General features: G+C 46.2%; 1 protein-coding gene across 1 annotated transcript in view; it reads right to left on the bottom strand.

The window, feature by feature from the left end:
- Window positions 1-22,133, bottom strand: part of thrb (thyroid hormone receptor beta) — a 59,112-nt gene extending 36,979 nt beyond the window's left edge. The window contains exon 1 of the mRNA XM_028963558.1: window positions 21,883-22,133. The gene's annotated coding sequence lies outside the window, so the exon portion shown is untranslated. The remainder of the gene's footprint in view (window positions 1-21,882) is intronic.
- Window positions 22,134-22,443: the final 310 nt, after the last annotated feature.

Here is a 22,443-nt window from a genome sequence, read left to right as displayed (position 1 = left end):
CAAAATGGCCACTATGGTCACCACCCATCTTGAAAAGTTTGCCCCCTCACATATACTAATGTGCCACAAACAGGATGTTAATTTCACCAACCATTCCCATTTTATTAAGGGGTATCCATATAAATGGCCCACCCTGTATTATTACATATTAAACATTCTAAATTGTTTCTAAACCACTCTTGAAACCAATCTGCATCACCAAATATTCTCCTTATTCTCCTTCTCCTTTTTCACCAAAATAAGGAGAAGCTGTATTTCGTAACATCACATTATCACACTTTGTAACACTCCCACACCACACTGGCAGAACACAGACCAGTAGGTTCCGCTCAAACTTGTGGGGTTCAAGTGAACTAAAGTAACAAGGGGAGGGCAAAGAAAATGTGAATACTGATGCTATCAAGTTTTGCATAATTAATAGATCTGATTAGAATCCGATTGTATCAGATTACGGAAAGTGACCCCTTCTGTGTGAACTGTGCATCTCTCTGTAACGTATGGGAACATCTGAGATTAGATATTATGTGTCTTTCTGGACACACACGTTTAGTCTAGCTATAAGCACAATGTGCACAAATCTAATTGTGTGTTTTCTTTGTTTGTTACATATTAAATATAATGACATGTTTTGCTGGACAATTTACTACCAGCAGCATTGAAATAACCATGTGTCATGTGCTTGTATGATAAATGTGCATTAAATTAATCACACATGCAAAACAGAAGCTATTGTGCTCATAATAGCAGACCTTTCAACACAGAGACTGAGCATTGAAGCATTTAAGAGCTCAATGTTTAATAAAGACCCTCTTAGCAACTTACACAAGTATATAAAATAGGTCAGCCTTAATGTGACAGTAGTCAATAAAGTTGACATGTTAATAATGCATGCTGGACTTTAATGGCTCTATATTTGCTTCGGTCAAGTTAAACTTGAACCACTTGAACTAAGAACCACAGCAAAAATGTGTTCACATCAATCGTCAATCAAGTATGGAATTAACCTTATTAAACCCGTTGATATGTTAATTTTAACTGACCCAATATAACAGCGCGATCTTAAACGTTTTCTTTTGATTTTTGGTCTGAAGAGCCTGACCCTGTTTGCCCCGTGTCCGGAGCGCACGTATAAAATGTTACATTTGTTATGCAACCCAGCCGCCCCGAGCGCCTCTCTGCCCTACCGTGACCCGGGCGGCTGTGCTACAGCCATTAATCCCAGCAGCATGGTGCCCCGACCAGAGTTCGGGAAGAAAGCGCTGCCCTCAGCGAGTGGAGGTACAAAAAAAAGAAAACCAGCTGCATTAAAAGCGGAGTGCGGCTGCAGAGGTGCAAAAGCAGCAGCCACAGCTCCCAGACGGCTTTATTCCGATACTTCTCAGACAGAGAGGGAAAGGACACAAGAAGGTTTCGAAATCTATAAAAACTACTCCACCGTGGATCTAGTGTTTCTATCTGGGTTAAGGGCCGTTTTTCCACAGTTCTGATTGGTTGGGAGGAATCCTGGGTGATGGGATCTCATCATCTGTTCAAAAATCCTTTATCACTGACACATGTTGTTTATGGTCACAAGGTAACATGGCCAGTTGCTGCTGAATGACTAAAGAAGAGCTGGATCAGAGATGAACAATTTCATTAAAATCTAAATCATCTAAATGTGGAATAATAACAACAACAAACAAAAAAGAAAAACAATGCAACATTCAAAGAAATGTGTTGGATTTAAGCACTGTGCATGGGTGGTAGTGGCCTTGTGTGTAAGACACATTAACCATCTGAAGTCTCTTTCCGAAATTGAGCCATGGTGCAATATTACAGGCGCTTTTAGCCACAATTCCCTAGGATATTTTTCCAGAAAAAATGAAACTAACCTATTGTTTCTTCAGAGCCTCATTTAAGAGTTTTTTAAAGTAGGGGTGGGAAATGCTCTGGGTGGACAAAGCATGACAAACAGGAGGGAACCTTTCCCCATATGACAACATAAGGGGACAAATTCCAGAGCCGACCATCTGAGTTGCAGCGAACCCTGAGTGTCTCCATGGGGACTGTCCATGTCACTACTGATTATAAGGTGCTCTGGATAAGAGCATCTAATAAATGGCAGAAATGTTATTGAAATTTTTTTATTTCATTACTCTTACTTGACACTCATTACATCAACATTTTGGGGGTGGGCATGTCTGTTGTGCAGGGAGCACGCGCACGTAAACAAATTGTTGTTTCAACCCGTCATAAACCCGACTGGTTTGCAGGTGATTACTCCCTCACTTGAAAAGTTCTGAAGAACGTTCTAAGGAAGCGTACGCATGTACTTACACGTATACGTAGGGGCAGTGGTAGCCTAGCGGTTAAGGAAGCGGCCCAGTAATCAGAAGGTTGCCGGTTCGAATCCCGATCCGCCAAGGTACCACTGAGCAAAGCACCGTCCCCACACACTGCTCCCCGGGCACCTGTCATGGCTGCCCACTGCTAACCAAGGGTGATGGTTAAAAGCAGAGGACACATTTCGTTGCATCACCATGTGTTGTGCTGTAGTGTTTCACAATGACAATCACTTCACTTCACTGGCCGCTCAGAAGAGTGTATTGAAATAGAAAACAGAAATGCCACTTGACACCGTGTCACAGTATTTTTTAGGTCCTAGTTCAGGGTGCTGGGCCTTTATGATACTGCCCAGTGTAAGCTTTGACTAGAGAGTCCTGTTGTCACATCGTTCTCAAGCTTTTCACCCGTAAATGTAAGTTTGTCTGAGTTCAGGCAGTTCAAGAATTCTGGCGTTTCATCTAGCTGCATAAAAATAATAAGAGCCAGGGCATATTTCAAGCAAATGTGGCAAGAAACATCCAACCAAAATAGACAGCGGCGAAGTGATGTTGCAGCCCAGCAGACTACAGCATGTTATTAGGGCTTCCTCTCTCGCTTCCTCCGTTTCTCTCAGTCCCTCTGCCCCTTTTACTTAAAAAGAAAACAAGCTTACGTGTGTAAACACACACACACACACAACGCACAATTTAGAGCACGACGCTTTCACCCCGAGAGACCAGCGTTTGCAGAAAGACAGCCACCCCTTTCCTCGCCGCTCTGTTTCACCCCCTCCCTGCCTCCATCCCTCGCTCCCCTCTCTCTTCTGTCTCTCCTTCTGTGCTTGAAGGCCATCCAACTTCCTAGCAACACACATTTTTTTGGCCTGAGCCAAGATCTACCCCCCCTTCTTATTCCATGTACTGTATCCACGTTCTGCAGTTCTCGCTCTCTCACACTCACTCTCACACTCACTCTCACACACACACACACACACACACACTTTGCTTTTGTTTTTCCAGTCAACCCCTCAGCAATTTCCAAAAGAAAAAAAAAAAGAAAAGAAGGGGGCCTTTGTGAGGGCGATTAATGAAATTGAAATCCATAACTGTTTTTGACAACTTGGTTTAATAGCATTGGACCGAGTTGGAGTCTGGAGAAGGAGAATCCACCAGCCAGCCGGACTACAGACAAAAAAAAAAAATAAAAAATCATTACCTCGAAACAGATGCTGCATTATATAGATATGCGGACAGACAGCAGGCAGGAGACAGGGCTGAGACCAGGACGAGCATGTCCATTCTGCTTCATGGCTGTTATTTATGCTTTGGCAAACGTGGCTCTGCATTTCTGCGACTTGAATCACGAGCTGGGTAATCATTCCAATCCTCTCCTGAATACTTAGCCTGACTGTGATCCAATGAACCTGGCAACAAACCCCATCGGACGCCAAGACGTAAAGAACTTCGCTTTTGGCAACACCCGTGCTTTTACTGCCATGAAATGTTATTGCAGATCTCTGCCATAACCTTCTTCATCCGTCGACTTACCTGCCATCCCACCCTAATATAGTCAAGATAAATGAAGGCTGAAACCTGGCGGCTCATGTGTGTGGTTCACCAATTATGAGGAAAAAATGCACTTTGTGTCAGTTCTGCTGAAAACTTCAAAAAAGGGTAGGAGGTGTGATGCAGGGTTTCGTCTTACTTTGCAGATGAGTCACACCACAGGAAGAAAGGTGCCGCTGAACTATGAGCCACTAAAATGGTGCCAGTTTTGCTGCTGGCTGCTTGGTTAGAGACCACCATATTGTTGGTCCACCGTGTAGTGTTAATATCACCTATAGCTTTATAGAGTCACCTATGTTGAATGACATATGTTTGGGACACACCAATTGGCTGTATTTTGGCCAGAACTACCCTTGTTGAGTCCTATACATTCCTATAGAATGCACCATAGGTTGCACCAATTTTCAGACATATATGGATATCGAGTCATATGCGCCTTGTTGACTCCTCAGCCAATTAGCAAACTGGAAAGTTCACCAATGGCACTGGCCAATGTTTATTTGTCGTTTCGCTGGTGAGGAATCAGAGAGCAAAGGCACAACTGACATGGGCTGTTTCTCAATAAGAAGCACACCGACTAGACTTGCATCCTTGGGAATTCAGGCTTGGCAAGGTTGGCTAAGAAGTCTAGACTCCCATGGACCGGAGGACACATGAAACAGATGCTGCATTATATAGATACACAGATAGACAGCAGACCGAAGACTGGGGGCAGTGGTGACCTAGCGGTTAAGGAAGTGGCTCCGTAATCAGAAGGTTGTCCAGAAGGTTCGAATCCCTATCCACCAAGGTGCCACTGAGGTGCCACTGAGCAAAGCACCGTCCCCACACACTGCTCCCCAGGCACCTGTCATGGCTGCCCACCGCCTACTAAGGGTTTACGGTTAAAAGCAGAGGACACATTTCGTTGTGTCACCGTGAGCTGTGCTGCATTGTATCACAATGACAATTCACATGACGCTCAATCTGCTTTCAAGGCAGCAGTGTTCTTGCTGATGTCACATCTCAGCTGGTCTCAAGATTCTTCACTTTTTTCCCATTACCTGAACTGCAACCAGGTAAGTTGAAGTCGAAAGGTCGCGATGAAGTGACGTGATGAAGATGAGAACTATAACTAAATAGGTCATGTAATATTGACGATAAGACTAAATGTGGTTTACAAAATAAAATTTATACTAAAATGTCTCTTAATTTCCGTTGAAATATTGCAGTTTTTTATTTTAGGTCATATCACCCAGCTCACTGGATGGCGGCTGGCTGGATGTTTTTGTGCAGTGGTGCCATTGAGGATTACTGGTGTGAGTCTATATAGGTCAGCAGTGGAAATTTAGCATGACGTGAAAAGAAAGAGACGCTATAAAGTATAAATAGAAGGCAGAAGCAGTTAAAAAGTGACCAAGGAGTGTGTGTACAAGTGTTTCTAATAAAGTGGCCAGTGAGGGAATTTTATAGCGGTCATTATATTTTAAACCAAACACTAACCCACATTAAAGCGGTTCAGAAACCATGGAAACCACTCGGCTGAGTTAGGCGCTCCCATTAGATTACAATTCTAATTCCCTAAGTCGACAAGCCGGACGTGGCACAGGTGGTATGGCTGGAAGGTGCTGGCTACCACTCCCTCTGAGCCCAGCCACACCAGCTCCCCGGCCCCCCCAGTGCCATTAAATGGCTGGAATTAATTTAGTTGATTAACAACAGCACATCACATCCGAAAAAAAATGTGGGCGCTAAGCTACCTTAGCCATCGGTATTCGCAAGGCGGAGCTGAATGGACCCCTTTCGGCTGGATGACTGGATCTTTCGAGGTGCCACTCCCAACGTTTGTTCTACTGAGTGAACTCCAGCGGCTTTACATGAAACGACTCATCACAATACACGGTTTTATGACTATTTTAACACAAATCAGGACAGCGATTGGACTTTTCTCTGGACCAAGGCAATACCAACCCTCCTCTGACCCCTCTGCACCCTCACTCTACCCTACTCTCTGACTCACTCCTTCCCAAGGTTTCTCCCATTCTTTTTCTCCAATAGTTTTTTATGTGCACAAAGGGTCAAAATGGGGGGGTGTCAACTGTATGGCCTGTCAAAGCCCATTCATACAAACTGTATCGGAATTTGAAAGTGAAAGTGAAGTGATTGTCACACGTGATACACAGCAACACAGTGCACACAGTGAAATTTTGTCCTCTGCATTAAACCCATCACCCTGAGTGAACAGTGGGCAGCCATGACAGGCGCCCGGGGAGCAGTGTGTGGGGACGGTGCTTTGCTCAGTGGCACCTCAGTGGTACCTTGGCGGATCGGGATTCGAACCAGCAACCTTCTGATTACGGGGCTGCTTCCTTAACCGCTAGGCCACCACTGCCCCGGGCTATTGGGCTAAATAAAAAAAATTATATAAATGTTGCTGTTGTTCTTGCCGTTGGCCCAACTGCACACCGACACAGGATCCAGTTACCTCCTTAAGTACAGTAAGCAACAATCACAACAGGAGATATCAGTCAGTGACTGAACAGACACTGCATGGCTTCTCACGACCCCAGGCAACATGCTTTCCACCCCCCCTCTCTGTAAAAACCTTCTAAGTGCTGTCGGCGCTGGGCTTACGAGGATTTCCTGCGGTTCTCTGGCTTGGTCGTGGTTCAGCTAAATAAACGAGAGTTCACATTAAAACGGCGGAAGAGGCAACTGCACTAAACCTGCCCGAAGTCCATTGACTGTATCGAGGAGATTCATCTACACAGTTGTAAACCGTCTGACACGTATTACCAGTCATTCGCGCTCATTTGCATAACACACAATGATAAAAAAAACACATGGAAATGCACATTTAAGGCAACAGTGCACAGTCTAAGTGTACTGGATTTACCTTTAAACAATATCTTTGGTAACATTGACAAAATTGGTGACTGTCTATTTTAGGGGTGTTAGAATATATCAATACAGCTATACATTGTGATCATTTAAGTGGTGATGTTGTGTTGATAATTTATGTATGCAAATTTAGTCCAAAATTCAGCTGTGAGTTATGTTGTTTTGGCAGAATTATTAATGGAATGCTCAGCTCTGTTTTTACAGTTTCAGTGAAGTGTAGAATATGTACAGTATCACAATATCATGAAATAATCATGAAATAGTAGGGTGGTAGTAGCCTAGTGGGTAACACACTCACCTATGAACCAGAAGACCCAGTTTCAAATCCCACTTACTACCATTGTGTCCCTGAGCAAGACACTTAACCCTAAGTTGCTCCAGGGGGGACTGTCCCTGTAACTACTGATTTTTACTTTTTTCTGCCAGCCTTTAGAGGGACTATGACTGTTGGCAGCGTCAGAAATATTTAACTAGTAATTGATTTCCGGTTACTCCACTTGACAAGAGGCCTCGCACGGCCTCGCACATTTAAGCGATGACGCAGACCGACCAGACCAAAGCCGTGTTTCATTTTGAAAACGCAATAGCGCTGAAGGGCACTCTTTTAAAGTTTTGGTCAGTCAGGAGCCCTGCGTGCAGGCAGCCAATCGGCAGCTTAATAGCGCCTTTCCTAACATCGGCCAGCCACAAAGAGTCCCTTCACTCGGCCCTTGCGGAGAGTTCGGCTGGCCTTGCGGACGGCCAGTTAATAGGCCATATTGTCTGCGCCTGCTGACGACCCGTGAACACTGTCCTCTGGTGCTCCACTGCACACGCCACACAGGGCAGCAGCTGAGCAGTGAGTGTCTGCATGTGGCTGGGCTGGCTATATTTGGCTAAACCTACGTGGAAAAAAAAAAGACCAGCCGAAACCTCAAGCGCAGATGGGGGAGAAGAATGAAGGCTTTGTGTCTAGGGGAAGAGAGAGAGGGCGCTTTGTCTCCACGCCATGTACCTTAAAATCGTCATTAGACTCAAGACTAGAGATTCTCCACAAGCAGTCCGAGACTCTCACCAGTCACTTTAGGGTGATTCTCTATGTGATGCACGGTACATTCTGATACTTTATAGCCATAGCTAGTGGTCAGAACTATGACCAACTGTGACATTACTTCTGGGTACATCAGTATAAAGTTATGAAAAAAGCCATACAAGGACACAGGAAACCAGTCACACTTGCTAAAACAGACGTTCACAATAAAAATTCTGTGAGCTCTATAAGCTTTCAGACAAAAATATTGCACCAAATATTTCAATGTATAATGGGTCTCAAAACTGCAACACTTCAAATAAAACAATGTTTATGCAAAACCAACATATGTAACTAAAATTACCAAGGACGTGACGCACAGGACAACAATGTCACTGGTCTAAAAGCTACCCAAGTGCTGGAGTAGGAGTTGAAAACTAGGAGTTGAAATGTGGTCCATTGTATGAATATTATTAATAATTAAGCATGATTCACTATTCAATATAACATATATAAACTGAACTTTGAATGTCTTGATAATTATTTGCTTATATAAAATTTACACCGCAAGACGTAACCCTGTCTGAAATGTCTGCAAAACCTTCGGGTTTTTTTAAACACTGAAATTAAATGATGTTCCACATTATCTGAGTACTCATCTTAAATATTAAGACAAGTAAAAGTGCAAATATTACAGAATATGTTTTTGCATTTTGGTTTAATTTTACAGAAAGACACCCTTTACTTAAAGCAGACATGTTAAAAGTCCATCTTCCATTTTATCTGAGACTCTTTCATCCATTCTTCAATGGTCAGTCTTTGCAAACAAGCATCATGCTTGAGTTTAACTTCAGAGAACGACTACTTGTATCAGTGAGCAAGTTCCTTTTGTTAAAGGATGCATTATACCACGTTTTCAAATAATTTTGCCTCAGATTTGGTTCGGATCTTTAGCCAAATTAGTGTCAGTTTGGGAGTCCTTCAGAGAAACTGTCGTCCAGCAAAGGACAAATCACTGGGGTTTTATACCGTAATCCTGCCTATCCCTGGGCCCATTCCCAAATTTCCCACCTACTCAGCAAGCTGCCCTCTCGAGATCATGGAATACACTTGTGGCAATCGGGAAAATTCCGCGGCGGATTTCGCCGGCCGCAGTTTCAGCTGTGAACTGGCAGGCCTCGCACAGCGCTAACGGGGTAAGCCGAGGAGGAATTCCCAAGTGTCCCTCTGGATTCAAATTAATAAGCTGACACAAGGCGAGCGGGGAAACAAAGAGCCAGTACGAGAACAGTACGTGCATGGTTCGAACTGCTTAAACCACCTGCTTTGGGTGCGCTGGCCACGACAGAGCAGAGTTTTAACAGTTTGTCACTCTAACTCGCTCTGGAGGGAGGCTACGTTTCACGTACAGACAGCAAACTGTACAAAGAGTTGCAATTTGACAGCAACGGTACTGAATCCCAAAGGCAGGTTTGGCTGGAAGCTCACTAACGTACAAATTTAACCAGTTTGTGAGTCGCACGACACCAGTAACCCCAGCACTGGTCTAGTGCCCCTGCTGGCTGTCTATTTTACACGTGGTCATTTTTTCTCTGCAACTAGCGTGACGAATGAATGTCATCTGATATTTCACTTCCACAAAGGTTTTGGGTTCCCCAAAAAAGGTAGTGCCGACGAGTAGTCTTCGAATTCGCCTGGAACGTTAGGAACCAAAAACAGGTTCAAATTACGCAGGCTGACCACTTGGGCTTCGGTGATGTGGGCTTTGAAACACTGGGACAGAGCCGACGACCTCTGCGGAACGTCGGGCATCTGGAGCCGGGTTCTGCTGCCACATGAATGAATGTTCCCATTTTGCAAGCTGGCTTGGGACCTGTTGCACTACTTGTGTTTGTTTTTGCAGAACTCTGAATAAGCAGAGACAGATGGCTGCTGCATTGTTGGAGCTCACAGAGGCATCCGGAAGGCACATTTATAAAGAGCGTGATGCAATCGTATTTTATGGTTTGGCTCGGGGGTTGGGTCTCAGAGGGTCTGAGCAGATTCTTCCTCCCTCTCTGTTGGCGGTTTCCTTCTCTGCGAGGAGGAGAGAGTGGGTCCCGTGCACACTCTCCGGTCCCGACGTCCAGCACTGCCTTGGCAGCTCCGCCCCCCTTGTTTCTGGATTCCTGCTGTGACCTGAAGGCAGCAGTGTGAAAGAAAACGATGCGGAGTGCGCGAGAGTGGACAGGGTGGCTTGGAGCTTTGGCTACATCACCACTACAGTGATTACATAAGCACTCCGCTGTCCTTGTATCAGCTCGCAGCCAGGAAGTGTGTGTGAGCGTTTTACTGTCAACCTGCCACCACAACCACATCCCTTCTCACCAGAAGTCCTCGGCCTATACCAGCCTCGGCTCTCATTAACCCAGACGGGGCCGCTGCAATGTCTTCATCCGTTGCTGATTGGGGTAGCAGCTCTACCCGTTCAAAGTGGAGCCAATAAGGGGGAGGAAAAATGGTGTCAAACAGAACCGCCGAGAAAGTCAGTCATGTTGCCTATAAGGACCCTCATACATAAAGATGAAGGTGTCACCCAGCCTGCAGGTTCGGGCCCAGATTTTGACTGCCGGGATTCAGGCTCATCGTAATTGTTTAAGTGCATCAAACCAGAAATATTTCAATTTAAACCATGTTATTTACAACATTTGATTCTACCGAACAAGTAAAATCTGAAGGTTCAACCTACTAAAACTACTATTACTATTACTAGAGTGAATTAAAAGTTAATTATGTACTGTGGCTAAAGTCTCATAACATATTGCTATATCGCCCTTATTGCCAAATTGCCCATATTGACATAATATATTGGCTATTTGTAACAGAAGCACAATGGCTGAAGGTCGCAGGTTCGAATCAGATGCAGGGCAGCGCTGGGCTGAAGAGTCTGTGCTCACTCGAGTGCCGACTGCTCATCTGTGACGCCTGCAGTGCAACCCCGCCTAACCCCTGGAACTGAGGGACGCGCTAGCAGAGGGAGAGGAGCGAGGAAGATGAAGACTTTTACGGCTCCCTTCTCCGCCGATGAATAATTCACCCGCTCCAACATGAATTCCTTTCTCCGCGGTGAATTACAAGGACCGGGCCGCTACTCTGTTGTTACACCTGCTACGCACAAAGCTGCATTTGCAACTTTCTTGTGCGGTGTCAAGTGCTGATTTCAGGATTACTTGATCCTGGAGGATATTCTATTTGTTTCAAGGGCAACAAAGATGGAACCATTTTCATACTGGGCTATGAAATGAATATATAAAATGATATTTAAATGCGTCATTAATATGTGCATGTTTCTCTGTAAATGCATTGGTTTGAACAGAATAAGACAAAATTATATGACAGTGAATTCTGATAACCCTTCCCAAAAATTGGTCTATTAGTTTATATGTATTTATTCAGGAAAAAAGTCATAAACATTGTAAAAACAGTCCCGCAGAAAGTAAAAAGGAATAAAAAGGCACCGTTTATTACCCAAATATTTCAATAATATTATATTGATTCTGCCAAGCGATGTAACAATGAGCTAAGGCTTCTTAGCAATTTATATAAAGTAAAATAAATATAATGGTTGTGGAGTATTTCCACAATGGCCTTTCAGGTTTAAATTTCAATTTGACATTTTCTCTTGATGACTTGAAGAATGATCCTCATTAAAGGCCGTCTGTCTCGCCGCCTGTCTGTCTGTAATTCACATTCTCTTACATAATTTACTCAGAGATAAATTGCATAATGTATCTGTGCTTTTGACAATTTCACTATCACACTCTGCATTTCAATCGGCCTCTTTCATCACAGCCCTCCACCCCAAATGCAAATGAACTGCGCCAGCGCCAGAGGCCCAAAAATGAGGAAGGAAAAACAGAACTCTTCTCTAATTTTATCTCCCTTTCTTGTCCACCACTTCCCTTCAACTTTGTTCTGTTTTCACCAAAAAAAAGGTGTGGTCTACAAGGCAGACTGTGTCCATCCTTAAATGGAAATATGAGGTGATAAACTGGCCTAGATTGCAAGGACAAAGTTTGGGACAAAAATTACCAATTATCGATATATTTATCATCAGATATAAGTACGTTTGTAGAAATAAGTTGATGATCCCTAAGTAAATTACAAAGCCCTATTGGTATTTAGTGTCGTATAAGGAATCACCACTAGATGGCACTGATTGTAAACATTCAAATAAGTTGTCAATCATTAATATTTACATTTACAGCATTTATCAGACGCTCTTATCCAGAGCGACTTACAATCAGTAGTTACAGGGACAGTCCCCCCCCCTGGAGACACCCAGGGTTAAGTGTCTTGATCAGGGACACAATAGTAGTAAGCGGGACTTGAACCTGGGTCTTCTGCTTCATAAGCGAGTGTGTTACCCACTAGGCTACTACAACCCTTCAGGTATACGAATCTTACAGATTTTATATTGCTCTCTTTTTGTCTTCAGAAGACAGAAGCACAGCTTACAAATCTAGTTAAAATGTCTGCAAAATCCAAAAAACCAGCTCCTCAAAAATATAATGTAACGATAAAATGACGTGCCAATAAATTATAATACATATAATACATCGATTTCTAATGACATTTTATTACAATTTTCCAACAATAACAGTCTGGGCTAACAAGATCCATTTTTTAAAAATGGGGAAAAAATGTAAAAAGGCAAAAATTCTGCCTTCTTACACCCGCAGCTCACTTTCAGACAGGCTGCAGTCCATTTCTACAACACATTAATAGTGAAACTGATTTTTAAAAAACATCAAATATTCTCCCTGTTGATGATACTGGCCTCCTTTGTGCCACAGAAAGAAAAAAAACACCACACACGCTGGTTTCCTCATCTAATCTGGCACAGTTTCTCCATTAGATCAGAGGAACATCACTTTATTGCCGAGGTTCCCTTGAAAATTAGCCTCTTATCCTCAAAGCCAGTTTGGAGAGGAAACAGACAGGGCCGCAGCTCACCGGGCGAACAAGCGCTTTCGACTCTGCCCACTCGTTCAACCGAAAGACGCTCAGAAGACCAAAAGCAGCACTGGTCCCCTGACACCAAAATTTCACTTTGTCAGAGCATTTAACATTAATAAAAAATTGTTCCTGTCACGGGTGGGCTGGACATGGCGGTGAAGGAGGACGCATTCGCACGATCACAGGACAGGGGTTTAATACAAACTACACACGAGACAAGGGAACATCTACACGCACAATGACCCGACGGCGAACAGACACGAACAGGATAGTTTTATACAATTATATAAATAGACAGCAGGTGAACACGATCAGGGAACATTACACGAGACGAACATGAAACTCCGGTCCGGATCCCGGATCCGGAGTCAACCCCTGCCGGTCCGGATCATGACAGTTCCACTTGCCTGTCTATAGTCCTGCAGTGGCTATGAATGGAAAAAAGGAGAAAAGAGTGTATAAACCGGCCTGGGCGTAGTGCCTAGTGGCAGTAGCCTAGTGGGTTCAAACCCCACTTACTACCATCGTGCCCCTGAGCAAGACACTTAACCCTGAGTGTCTCATGGGGGGGGACTGTCCCTGTAACTACTAATTGTAAGTCGCTCTGGATAAGGGTGTCTGGTAAATGCTGTAAATGTACTTGCAGCACAAGCCATTAGTTTTGGACGAGTGCACGGAGCACAAGTCCTTAAATATCATCAAATACGACTAGTAATCCTCAAATCTACAGTTTGAATTTCTTAAAAATGCTGCAGACCCAACGAATAAAATAAAACAAGCCTGCAATCTGCCATTAATCCGGCGGTCACCGGTCCACATGTCCGCTGTGTGGAAATGACCGGGTGCGGTCCACAGCCTGTTTGGTGCCCTCTGCAAAATATACACCACGATTTCAAAAATCACAAAATCGTGGAAGGGACTGCATGATAAGATATGACCAAGCACAGTGTTAACATTTTCTTTACAATATTTGAATGTAAACTCAGTTTACATCATATTTGTGTGTGTGTTTGTGTGTGTGTGTGTGTGACAGAAAGTCCACTTTCAGTCAAATTGTCGGTTATGCTATATGTGGAGGTATCTGTAAAAAGTTTATTATACAACTTCCTGCTGCAGTGCCTTTGTTAAGGACGCATGTGACCCTGAATTATATACTGTCTACCGTCTATATGGTTAAATTTATATCACAGTATGAATTTTATGCCATATTGCACAGCCCTACTTTGGCCATTCTGCTTCGCTGTTCAGAGAGCCCACCCATCTTCTATAGGCCGCTCTCCTCCTCGTCCCGCCTCTCTCCTCCTCATTAGCATTTAAAGCTGCAGACACCAAAACGGCGCGTCCTGGGGAAATCTCCCTGTGGGGCTGGATCAAAGTGGCTGCAACTCTGCACCAAGGCTGAATTTCACGAAAGTGACATCAGATACAGTTTTAGGGGACCGCCAAGACACTATGAAAGAAACTCATGTCAGGGGACCTTTAAACCACGAACAGTCCAATACCTGTACGTAAGAGCATTTCATCTGATTAGTCTCTGAAAATGTTCTACTCGGGAGACCCTGTTTACACGTCAAAACCAGGCCCGAGACAATGAGGAACTAGAGCAGGAGGTGGAAGTTCAGACCTCCCCGGTCTCAGAGGGACGAGATGTCTCCAGGGAACACTTGTACTTTCTGCTCAGCCAAAACATCCAGCCGCTCGTTCTGGGGCACAACCGGTTCGGGAAAGCCGGGGTCGCAGACAGGAAGTGCGAGGTGTTGAGCGGCGCCGTTTCGAGCACATACCGTACCCTCGGCCTCTACGGAGCTCCGCCGAGTCATCATTTTGTCCCGCCCCGTCCCCCCCTCCGCCACGAGCAGCTGCTTGGTCCTTAGCATGCAAAATGCTTCGCTTCCTCCGCGGAGCCGGGAGCCAAAGCAATGACAGCATCGGGATTAGGGGCCCGAGCGGCGGCGGGAATGGATACGGGGGTTGACGTCCTGGTGTGGGCTGCGACGCTTCCACGTGAAATGTGATTCTCCGAGGGCCCGCGAGCGAGCCGCAGACGCGCTTGCCCCCGGCGCGGGCCCCGCCCGCTCCGCGCCGGCCATTGTCGGCCCCTGCGCAGCTACGGCTGTCAGTATTTTCGGAGTGACTGAGCGCATTGTTCGCCGCAGTTGTCCTGGACAGCTGCGGGTCAGCGGCGTCCAGCCGGGAAGGCCCCTTGTCACCCGGCCAATGGCCGTACGGGATTTTTGGCTCCGAGGCTTTTGACTGTGTTGGGGCGCGATAGCTTGCAAAGCCGCTGAGAGGACGCCTTTTCCGAACTTCCTACATGCAAAGTTGCTTTCAAAAAGCTCTCAAAGTGAGTCAAACCCCAAACCAAATCGCGACTAGCGCCAACGCAACTGCCATTCAACGGTTCAGAGCCGTACGAAGAGGAGCGGGCCGATCTGACAAATAGATAAACTGCAAAAGACGGGAAAATGTTTGCACTGCTCATCCAAAAAAACGTGCAACTGGGTGATTTTGTGGGAGCTGAAAGGACGATGGCGATCGTCAAGAGTAACGGTAAAAGGACACCTTTAGCAGCGAAGTTATCTTCATTAATGATTAAAACTAAACATTTTAAATTCTTTTTTTTTTTCTAAAAAGAACAGTTTACAGGGTTTGATATCTTATGGAAATAGGAATCTGTACGTTAAATACGGCCTGAAATTCGAACGGACTGTGCGACGCCCCTTTAATGAAGAATCATGGGAGATGTGAGGGTAGGGGAGCGTTGCCAGTCCATTCGTCTTCGTTAAGGATCACGTATTTGGCTTCTGTGGAGACAGCCGAACTGGTTCTTCTTCTGGCTACGCTTTTCAGGACGTTGATTCGTTCGGATGACGCCTGAAAGTAGAGTGCGTGCGGAGGGCGACGTGCAGATTCCTCACACAGCGCGGCGGTGTGGGCGAAATATTCGCTGCGCCTTTTTGGTTTGGACTTGGATGAAAGGCAAAGATTCACAACACACACACACACACACACACTTGGTGTGGTTTATATATACCAGTCGCTGCAACATCACCCCCCACTGGACTTTAGGTGCTGACAGAAGCCGCGCAGAAAGGCGTTAACAAAGCCGAACTCCGGAATCACCCAGCGTTTTGCCTTCGTCCCAGGAAAGGGCCCGGCCCTGCGCATCAAACGCGGCGACCTGCAGCAACACGTCCGCCCAGTGTTTGTATTTTGCACGCTTCGCGCAGTACATCCACCTCTCGGGAGGCCGCCGCAAGTTGCCCGCGAGGCGCGAGGTGATCTCATCCCGAAATAGCAGCCGTATAAAAAAAAAAAAAAAAAAAAAAAAATGTGCTGAGCAAGGGGAAAACGAAGGAGAGCGCGTACATCTGATCGTTTCCTGAAGACGGCCCGAGATCAAAGGCAACAACAACAGGAGGGCACAGAGAAAGGGAAGACAATGGAGGACAAGCTGCGACCACGACCACGCCCGGACGTTTCCACAGAGATCGGGCTGCTGCTCGCGTTTGCATGATGACACGCGTACGGAGATAAATTATTGCTAAATGGATCTCTGGTCACTTATTTGACGTTTCCTCGCATTTTACGATGTCTTGTTCCCAGCCATATGCCACCAAGCCGCAACGTTGGACACTGTTGCTGTATAAAGAGTTTTCTGATATACAGTACAGGCCAAAGGTTCGGACACACCTTCTGTTTTCTTTATTTTCATGACCATTTACGTTGGTAGATTCTCACTGAAGGCATCAAAACTATGAATGAACACGTGTGGAGTTATGTACTTAACAAAAAGTGGAGACCTGGCCTCCACAGTCACCGGACCTGAACCCAGTCGAGATGGTTTGGGGTGAGCTGGACCGCAGAGTGAAGGGGCCAGTTAAACAAATTCACATTCATAAGTACGTCTCCAAATGACTTTATTTAAATCAAAACAACACAACCAGCACAACCAGGATTTTTTTTACATTATAGAACAAAACTGAAGACACAAGACTATGAAATAACACACGTGAGGTTATGTAATAAATAAAAAGATTTGCGTCTCTCCAAACCAGGGAGCTTTTGCTGTGATGCAGCATTTCACACTCTTGGTTTCTCTCCACAGCGTTAAGTTGGACAACAGGAACGGTTGATCTTCAACCTTCCCAAGTTCTCCCACACCGCCCCTCTGCTACGTTCCCTCCACTGGCTCCCAGTAGCTGCACGCATCAGGTTCAAAATACTGATGCTGGCCTACAAAGCCAAACATGGAGTAGCACCATCCTACCTCACAGGCCTAATTACACCTCGCACTGCACCTCATATACTCCGAGCCTCCAGTACTGCTCGCCTGGTCCCTCCATCTCTGAAGGTAAAAGGCAGACATTCATCTAGACTCTTCTCCGTCTTGGCCCCTCGATGGTGGAATGAACAGCTCAGTCACTGAGCACCTTCAAACGACAGCTCAAGACCTTCCTCTTTAGAGAATATTTAGATTAACTTGTAACCTTCTTATTGTCTGACTTCTGTATAGAAACTACAACAGAGTGAATAAAAAGATTGTATTCATAGTTGGGGTCCTAGTGAACCAGAACAGATCTCTTCATTGATGGTAACATGAAAGCATGTTATAAGTCGCTCTGGATAAGGGCGTCTGCCAAATGCCTTAAATCTAAATGTAAATGTCCTGAAGGTTTATTATGCTGAACACTTTTTTTTATCATTCACTCATGTTAATGAGCATCTCATCAAGCGGCTTTGATGATAACAATAGTGAACAAAGCAGCCATGAAGGTAAAAAGAGGAAAAAGCAGGTTCATCAAACATACTTCACGTTCCCCTAATACAACAAATATTAAATATGATTCTTGCATTGGATTCTTCAAAAAGGCTCCATCTTAGCCTTTTTTTTTTGTCTGGTAGCGTAAGTAGAAAATGAAACACTTTATTCCATACTTCTGACCACTATAGTAATTGAATAATTTAGAAAAATGACTGTAGGCAAAAATACCCCAAAGCCAATCATCACAATATGAATCTTCCAATCACCATATTGTTGAACTGATGCACGTCTGTCATGAAGAGAATGTACTTAAGGCTGAAATTAATACGAAATTAGCTGATAAGTGACGTGTGGTGAGGAGTCCACTTCACCTTTGCAGCTGCACGTTGAACATGAACCCATCGAGGGCCCCGTGAACGCGGTACAGTTTCGCTCGCAATTCCCCCGCCGGCCAAACAGCGGCCAGGCAGGAAAGACGCCGAGCGATCCCGCTAACAGACAGGGACGCCAATCTCTCCCCCCGCACTGTCGGGGGGACCCCGCCAGCGGCGGTGGGTCAAAAGGTGCGTGATGGACGAGCGACGGCCTCAAAAGGGAGAATGGAGAGCGATCCGTATCGCCGATGGAGGACGAAGGCGGGCGTGGCATCTCCATCATGCAACGTCAGGGCAATTCCCGACCTCGGCTCACGCTTCGTCTGAAAACCGTTCTGCCGGAAAAAAAACATTTTTGTGACGCTCCGCATCGCATTTCATGGCGTCCGAGATGAAAAACGACACGCTGGTTCCAAAGGGAAGAAAAAAAAAAAGGTGCTTTTTCACCCAGAATGCCCTTTAAAGGCAGAGCGCGTCCACCTCTGGCCGATGCCGCGGCTTTTCATTCGCTGTGAAAGTACGTTTATTTTCATCCGCATTGTTTTGCGGTCCGCTCGCTCACCGGAGGCCAGTGGGGAGAGACGGCCGCCGAGAACGGACCTCGGCCTGACGGGCAGGGCCAGCGGCCTCCAGAAATCCCGTAAAGGCTCCCGAAATAACACGAACACACACATTTGTTTGCTGCGTTTCATTCTGCATTTGAAACTCACCGCGCATCGGAGGAAACGCGCGCACGTCGTGCGGTATTAATCATCTGTGAAGGAGGAGAAATAATCCGGGGATTTAAGCGAAGGTGGCGCGGTAACGACAAACCGAAACCCCACAAAACGCTCAAAATCGGTTCTGCTTCTTTCTTTTCCAAAAGAAAATTCCAGATGTTCATAAAGTAAGGGTCACCCCACCGCTTGCCCCGCCCGCGATGGGAGAGGCGAAAACGACGAGTCCCACGATGGCCGTGGCACAGTAAAACGTGAGTAGTGGTAGTAGCCTAGTGGGTAACACACTCGCCTATGAACCAGAAGACCCAGGTTCAAACCCCACTTACTACCATTGTGTCCCAGAGCAAGACACTTAACCCTAAGTTGCTCCAGGGGGACTGTCCCTGTAACTACTGATTGTAAGTCGCTCTGGATAAGGGCGTCTGATAAATGCCGTAAATGTAAATGTAAACTAACCAGCTCACAGCAGGTTCGATTGGTTCATTTATATGAAAAATTACGTGGGACAGATTACTCCCGTTTTTTCAGACGCCGTTCTCTTGTTTCCCGCGCGCCGTGTTCCCCAGTTCGGTTCTACGGATAATTAGATCTCGCCACGTTCTTCCGTCGGAGTGTTTTTGTGCAAGTGTTTATGGGCAAGAGGTTTGACTTAATCGCCATACGACGTTTTCTTTTCATCTGAAGCACGATTCTGAATGTTTTTTGGATCAGACTGGTGAAGAGGCGTTCGGCCGCTATTCCGGAAATAGAACTGGCTCGAATGTTTGCGATTCGACAGAAAGCATTTTGACCTCCATTTTTTTTTTTTTTTTTTTTTTGCCGGCTGGCCCACTTATTTTATTACATCACCAGCTGCCGCTCGCTCAGATGGTTAAATGTGCATGGGCACAACCTGGAGAGGAGAGGAGAGGAAAAAAAAAAAAACTCACATCCCAGCGGGTCGCTGGGCTTCGCCGGAATTCATTAGAAGACACTGGACCCTTTCATGATGGAAGGGCAGTTCAGATTCCAGAACAGATTCCCATTAGTGATTGGGAACCACTGATGCCTCCCTTTTCTATCCCCCATTTTTTGGACCCTTTCGTTTGCCGATTGAAAAGCATTATTGCTATGACGCATGTGACGCCATGTTTGGAACCTTTGGATACCTCTGCTGGCCCATAACTCTGCGGAACGTCCATCAGCTCCCCTGTCCATGACGCCTACAAGCTCCACCCAGATTCTAAAGCGGCTTTCAGCGCTGAGCGGGCCCTGTGTTTTTGGCCAAAGCTATCGGATCGTGTCTTGTACTTTGGCCGCTTCGTTGCCCTGAAACAGGTCGCGTCCTTCCAAGTGTTTCACATTCACACCGTCCACGCACGGCGGTTAAACCTGCCCCGACCAATCCGGACACGGGACTCGAGCTCAGCCTCTTCACTCAACTGCATTAAAATAATAATTCATTATGACATGTAGTACCACCGTAACAATATACTTTATATTACATGATACATGAAGACGTTTGCTTTATGCCAACATAACGTCTGCAATGCATACTATCTGTGAAATAATGTAAGTAACGCAGGTGAAATGTTGTAATTGTGAATACTCATCAGCTTGGTTGTGGCTGTAATACCTGTCACTCGGGGGACCGGGATTCGATTCCCCGACCGGGTGGCAAGATATCACACTCGCCTCTGGACCAGAAGACCATTAAGTCCCAGGTTCAAACCCCCACTTACTACCATTGTGTCCCTGAGCAAGACACTTAACCCTGAGTGTCTCCAGGGGGGGACTGTCCCTGTAACTACTGATTACAAGGCACTCTGGACAAAGCCGTCTGACAAATGCACTAAATGTAAATGTGATTATGTCTCAATCGTGCTATAATCGATGTTTTAATCAATTTTTTGCATTAGCATCTGAGAGCGTAACAATGTGAAGTGTGTAAAATGCTTAAAAATCGATGGCATGTGATCAGGACATAGAAGGCATCAAATCAAATCGAATCACTTTTAGGGTCAATGAGAAGTAAATCATAACCAGAAAGGCATTTTAAAAAGCGACCGGTCATATTTCGCCGCCTTCCAGGTCTCATTAATACGGATTAGGAATAAACGGCTCAGCAGCGGTACCGCAAAAAGTCTGGCAGTTCACGTGACACGGTAATACACGTTTTATTAGAGGTTAATTACGCACAGAACGGTGGTGGCGGGTCCCTGTCCCCGCGCCCAGCCCCGAATGAATGGATGTCGGATTCAAGACGCGAAACGAAAGCAAAAAAGACGCCGAACTTGGTGACATTCCGCCGCGCAGGAACATGTGTCGCGCCACCATAGCGGCGACACAGCAAGCGACAAAAACCGCACACGCTAAATAAATAAATAAATAAACCCCCGACCAGACCCGGCGACCGTCGCCGCCGAGCCTGTCACTTCCCTTCCCGCGGCGGTCCGAGGCGCGTCGCACGTCACCGGCCGGGCAACTTTACGGGTGTCCAGGGAACGAGGGTGTCGCGCGCACGCCGCGACGGGTTGTCACTTACGGTGTCGGGGGGTGGGGGGTGGGGGGGTCAGCCGCTGGCGGCGCCGACTGTCACTTGACCCGAGGTCCCCTCGGCGGAGGGCAGAATTCTGACACAGGGAGGCTGTAGCGAAATTCCGACATCTACGGCGGCCCGCCGGGGACACGCCCCCCTTCGCGTTTTTTAAATTGCGCCTCGTCGGTACCGCACGCCGCCGCCCCCCTCGCGACGTTATTATTAGTGTCGCGAGTGTCGTTCGACCGTCTGCGCGCGTTTGGTCTTTAAGCCGATAAACTCGCGTCCGCGCACGCATCGATAATTCGACGTGCACCGCACGTCGCATGAATACAGGAAAACTGACTTGGGCGCGCGTTTCTGTCAATAAAAGCTCTCGGCACGTCGAAAACCGGGTTAAAAGTCAACTTCGTCCACGGGCCTTTTTTTATTAAATTAGCAAGCAAAAGCAAAACTTACGCATGCAATGCATTTAATATGAGAACGCAAATATGAAAACACACAAACACAGAGAGAGAGAGAGAGAGAGAGAGAGAGAGAGGCTGCAAATCTGCCTCCAATCGTATCCGCTCCCACAATCGAGAGGACATTAAATATAGCGCAGGGTAAACAGGAGCGGATCGGGCTTTTTTACGCGCTTTACACGCAACTCGGCGTCAATCTGACAACGTTTAAGAGAATAATCTTTTTAAAAAATAAAATAAAAAAAACAAGATTTTTTTAAAAAAAAGTTAGACGTGGAAGACTCACCTCGCCAACACGAGCAGATTTCCCTCCCCGGTAAAATAGCAATCCTTCCTCCGAAAGGGGAGATTTTCTTTCCTCCTTAAATGAACATAGTCGCTGTCGCTATAATGACACTTATTCGGTGGTCCGGCGGGCGCTGGCGCGCTGCGCCTGTCGGATCGCGGAGCGTGGCCTGGAATGACCCTGCCGAGCGAGAAAAGTCCACAGGGGAGGCGGACGAACTTCGGCGCGCAGCGCGGAGTCCCGGCGCGGAGCGAGTGAGGCAGCAGCGCCGCCGCCGCCGGCCGCCAGGGGGAGCCGGAGAGCCGCGCTCCCCTGAAGGCGGCAGCTGGGAGTTTTTCAACGGCGTTTAAAAAAAAGTCACGTTTATCACCAGTCCGCCAACAAAAACGACAACAACAAATGACATTAATAAGTCACAATTATATTATAACAGGCCTATTACACGTGCATCACGTGTAATAGTGGTGTCAAGCGTGGACGTGGCACCACGCAAACTCGCCATAGTGTACCACGCGTGCATGCGTTGCCTGCATTGAACGTGTGACGTGGGGCCTTTCCAAA

The sequence above is a fragment of the Denticeps clupeoides genome, chromosome 20, assembly GCF_900700375.1.
Source record: "Denticeps clupeoides chromosome 20, fDenClu1.1, whole genome shotgun sequence".
Classification (NCBI taxonomy): Eukaryota; Metazoa; Chordata; class Actinopteri; order Clupeiformes; family Denticipitidae; genus Denticeps; species Denticeps clupeoides.
This window is presented reverse-complemented; position numbering and strand designations above follow the sequence as displayed.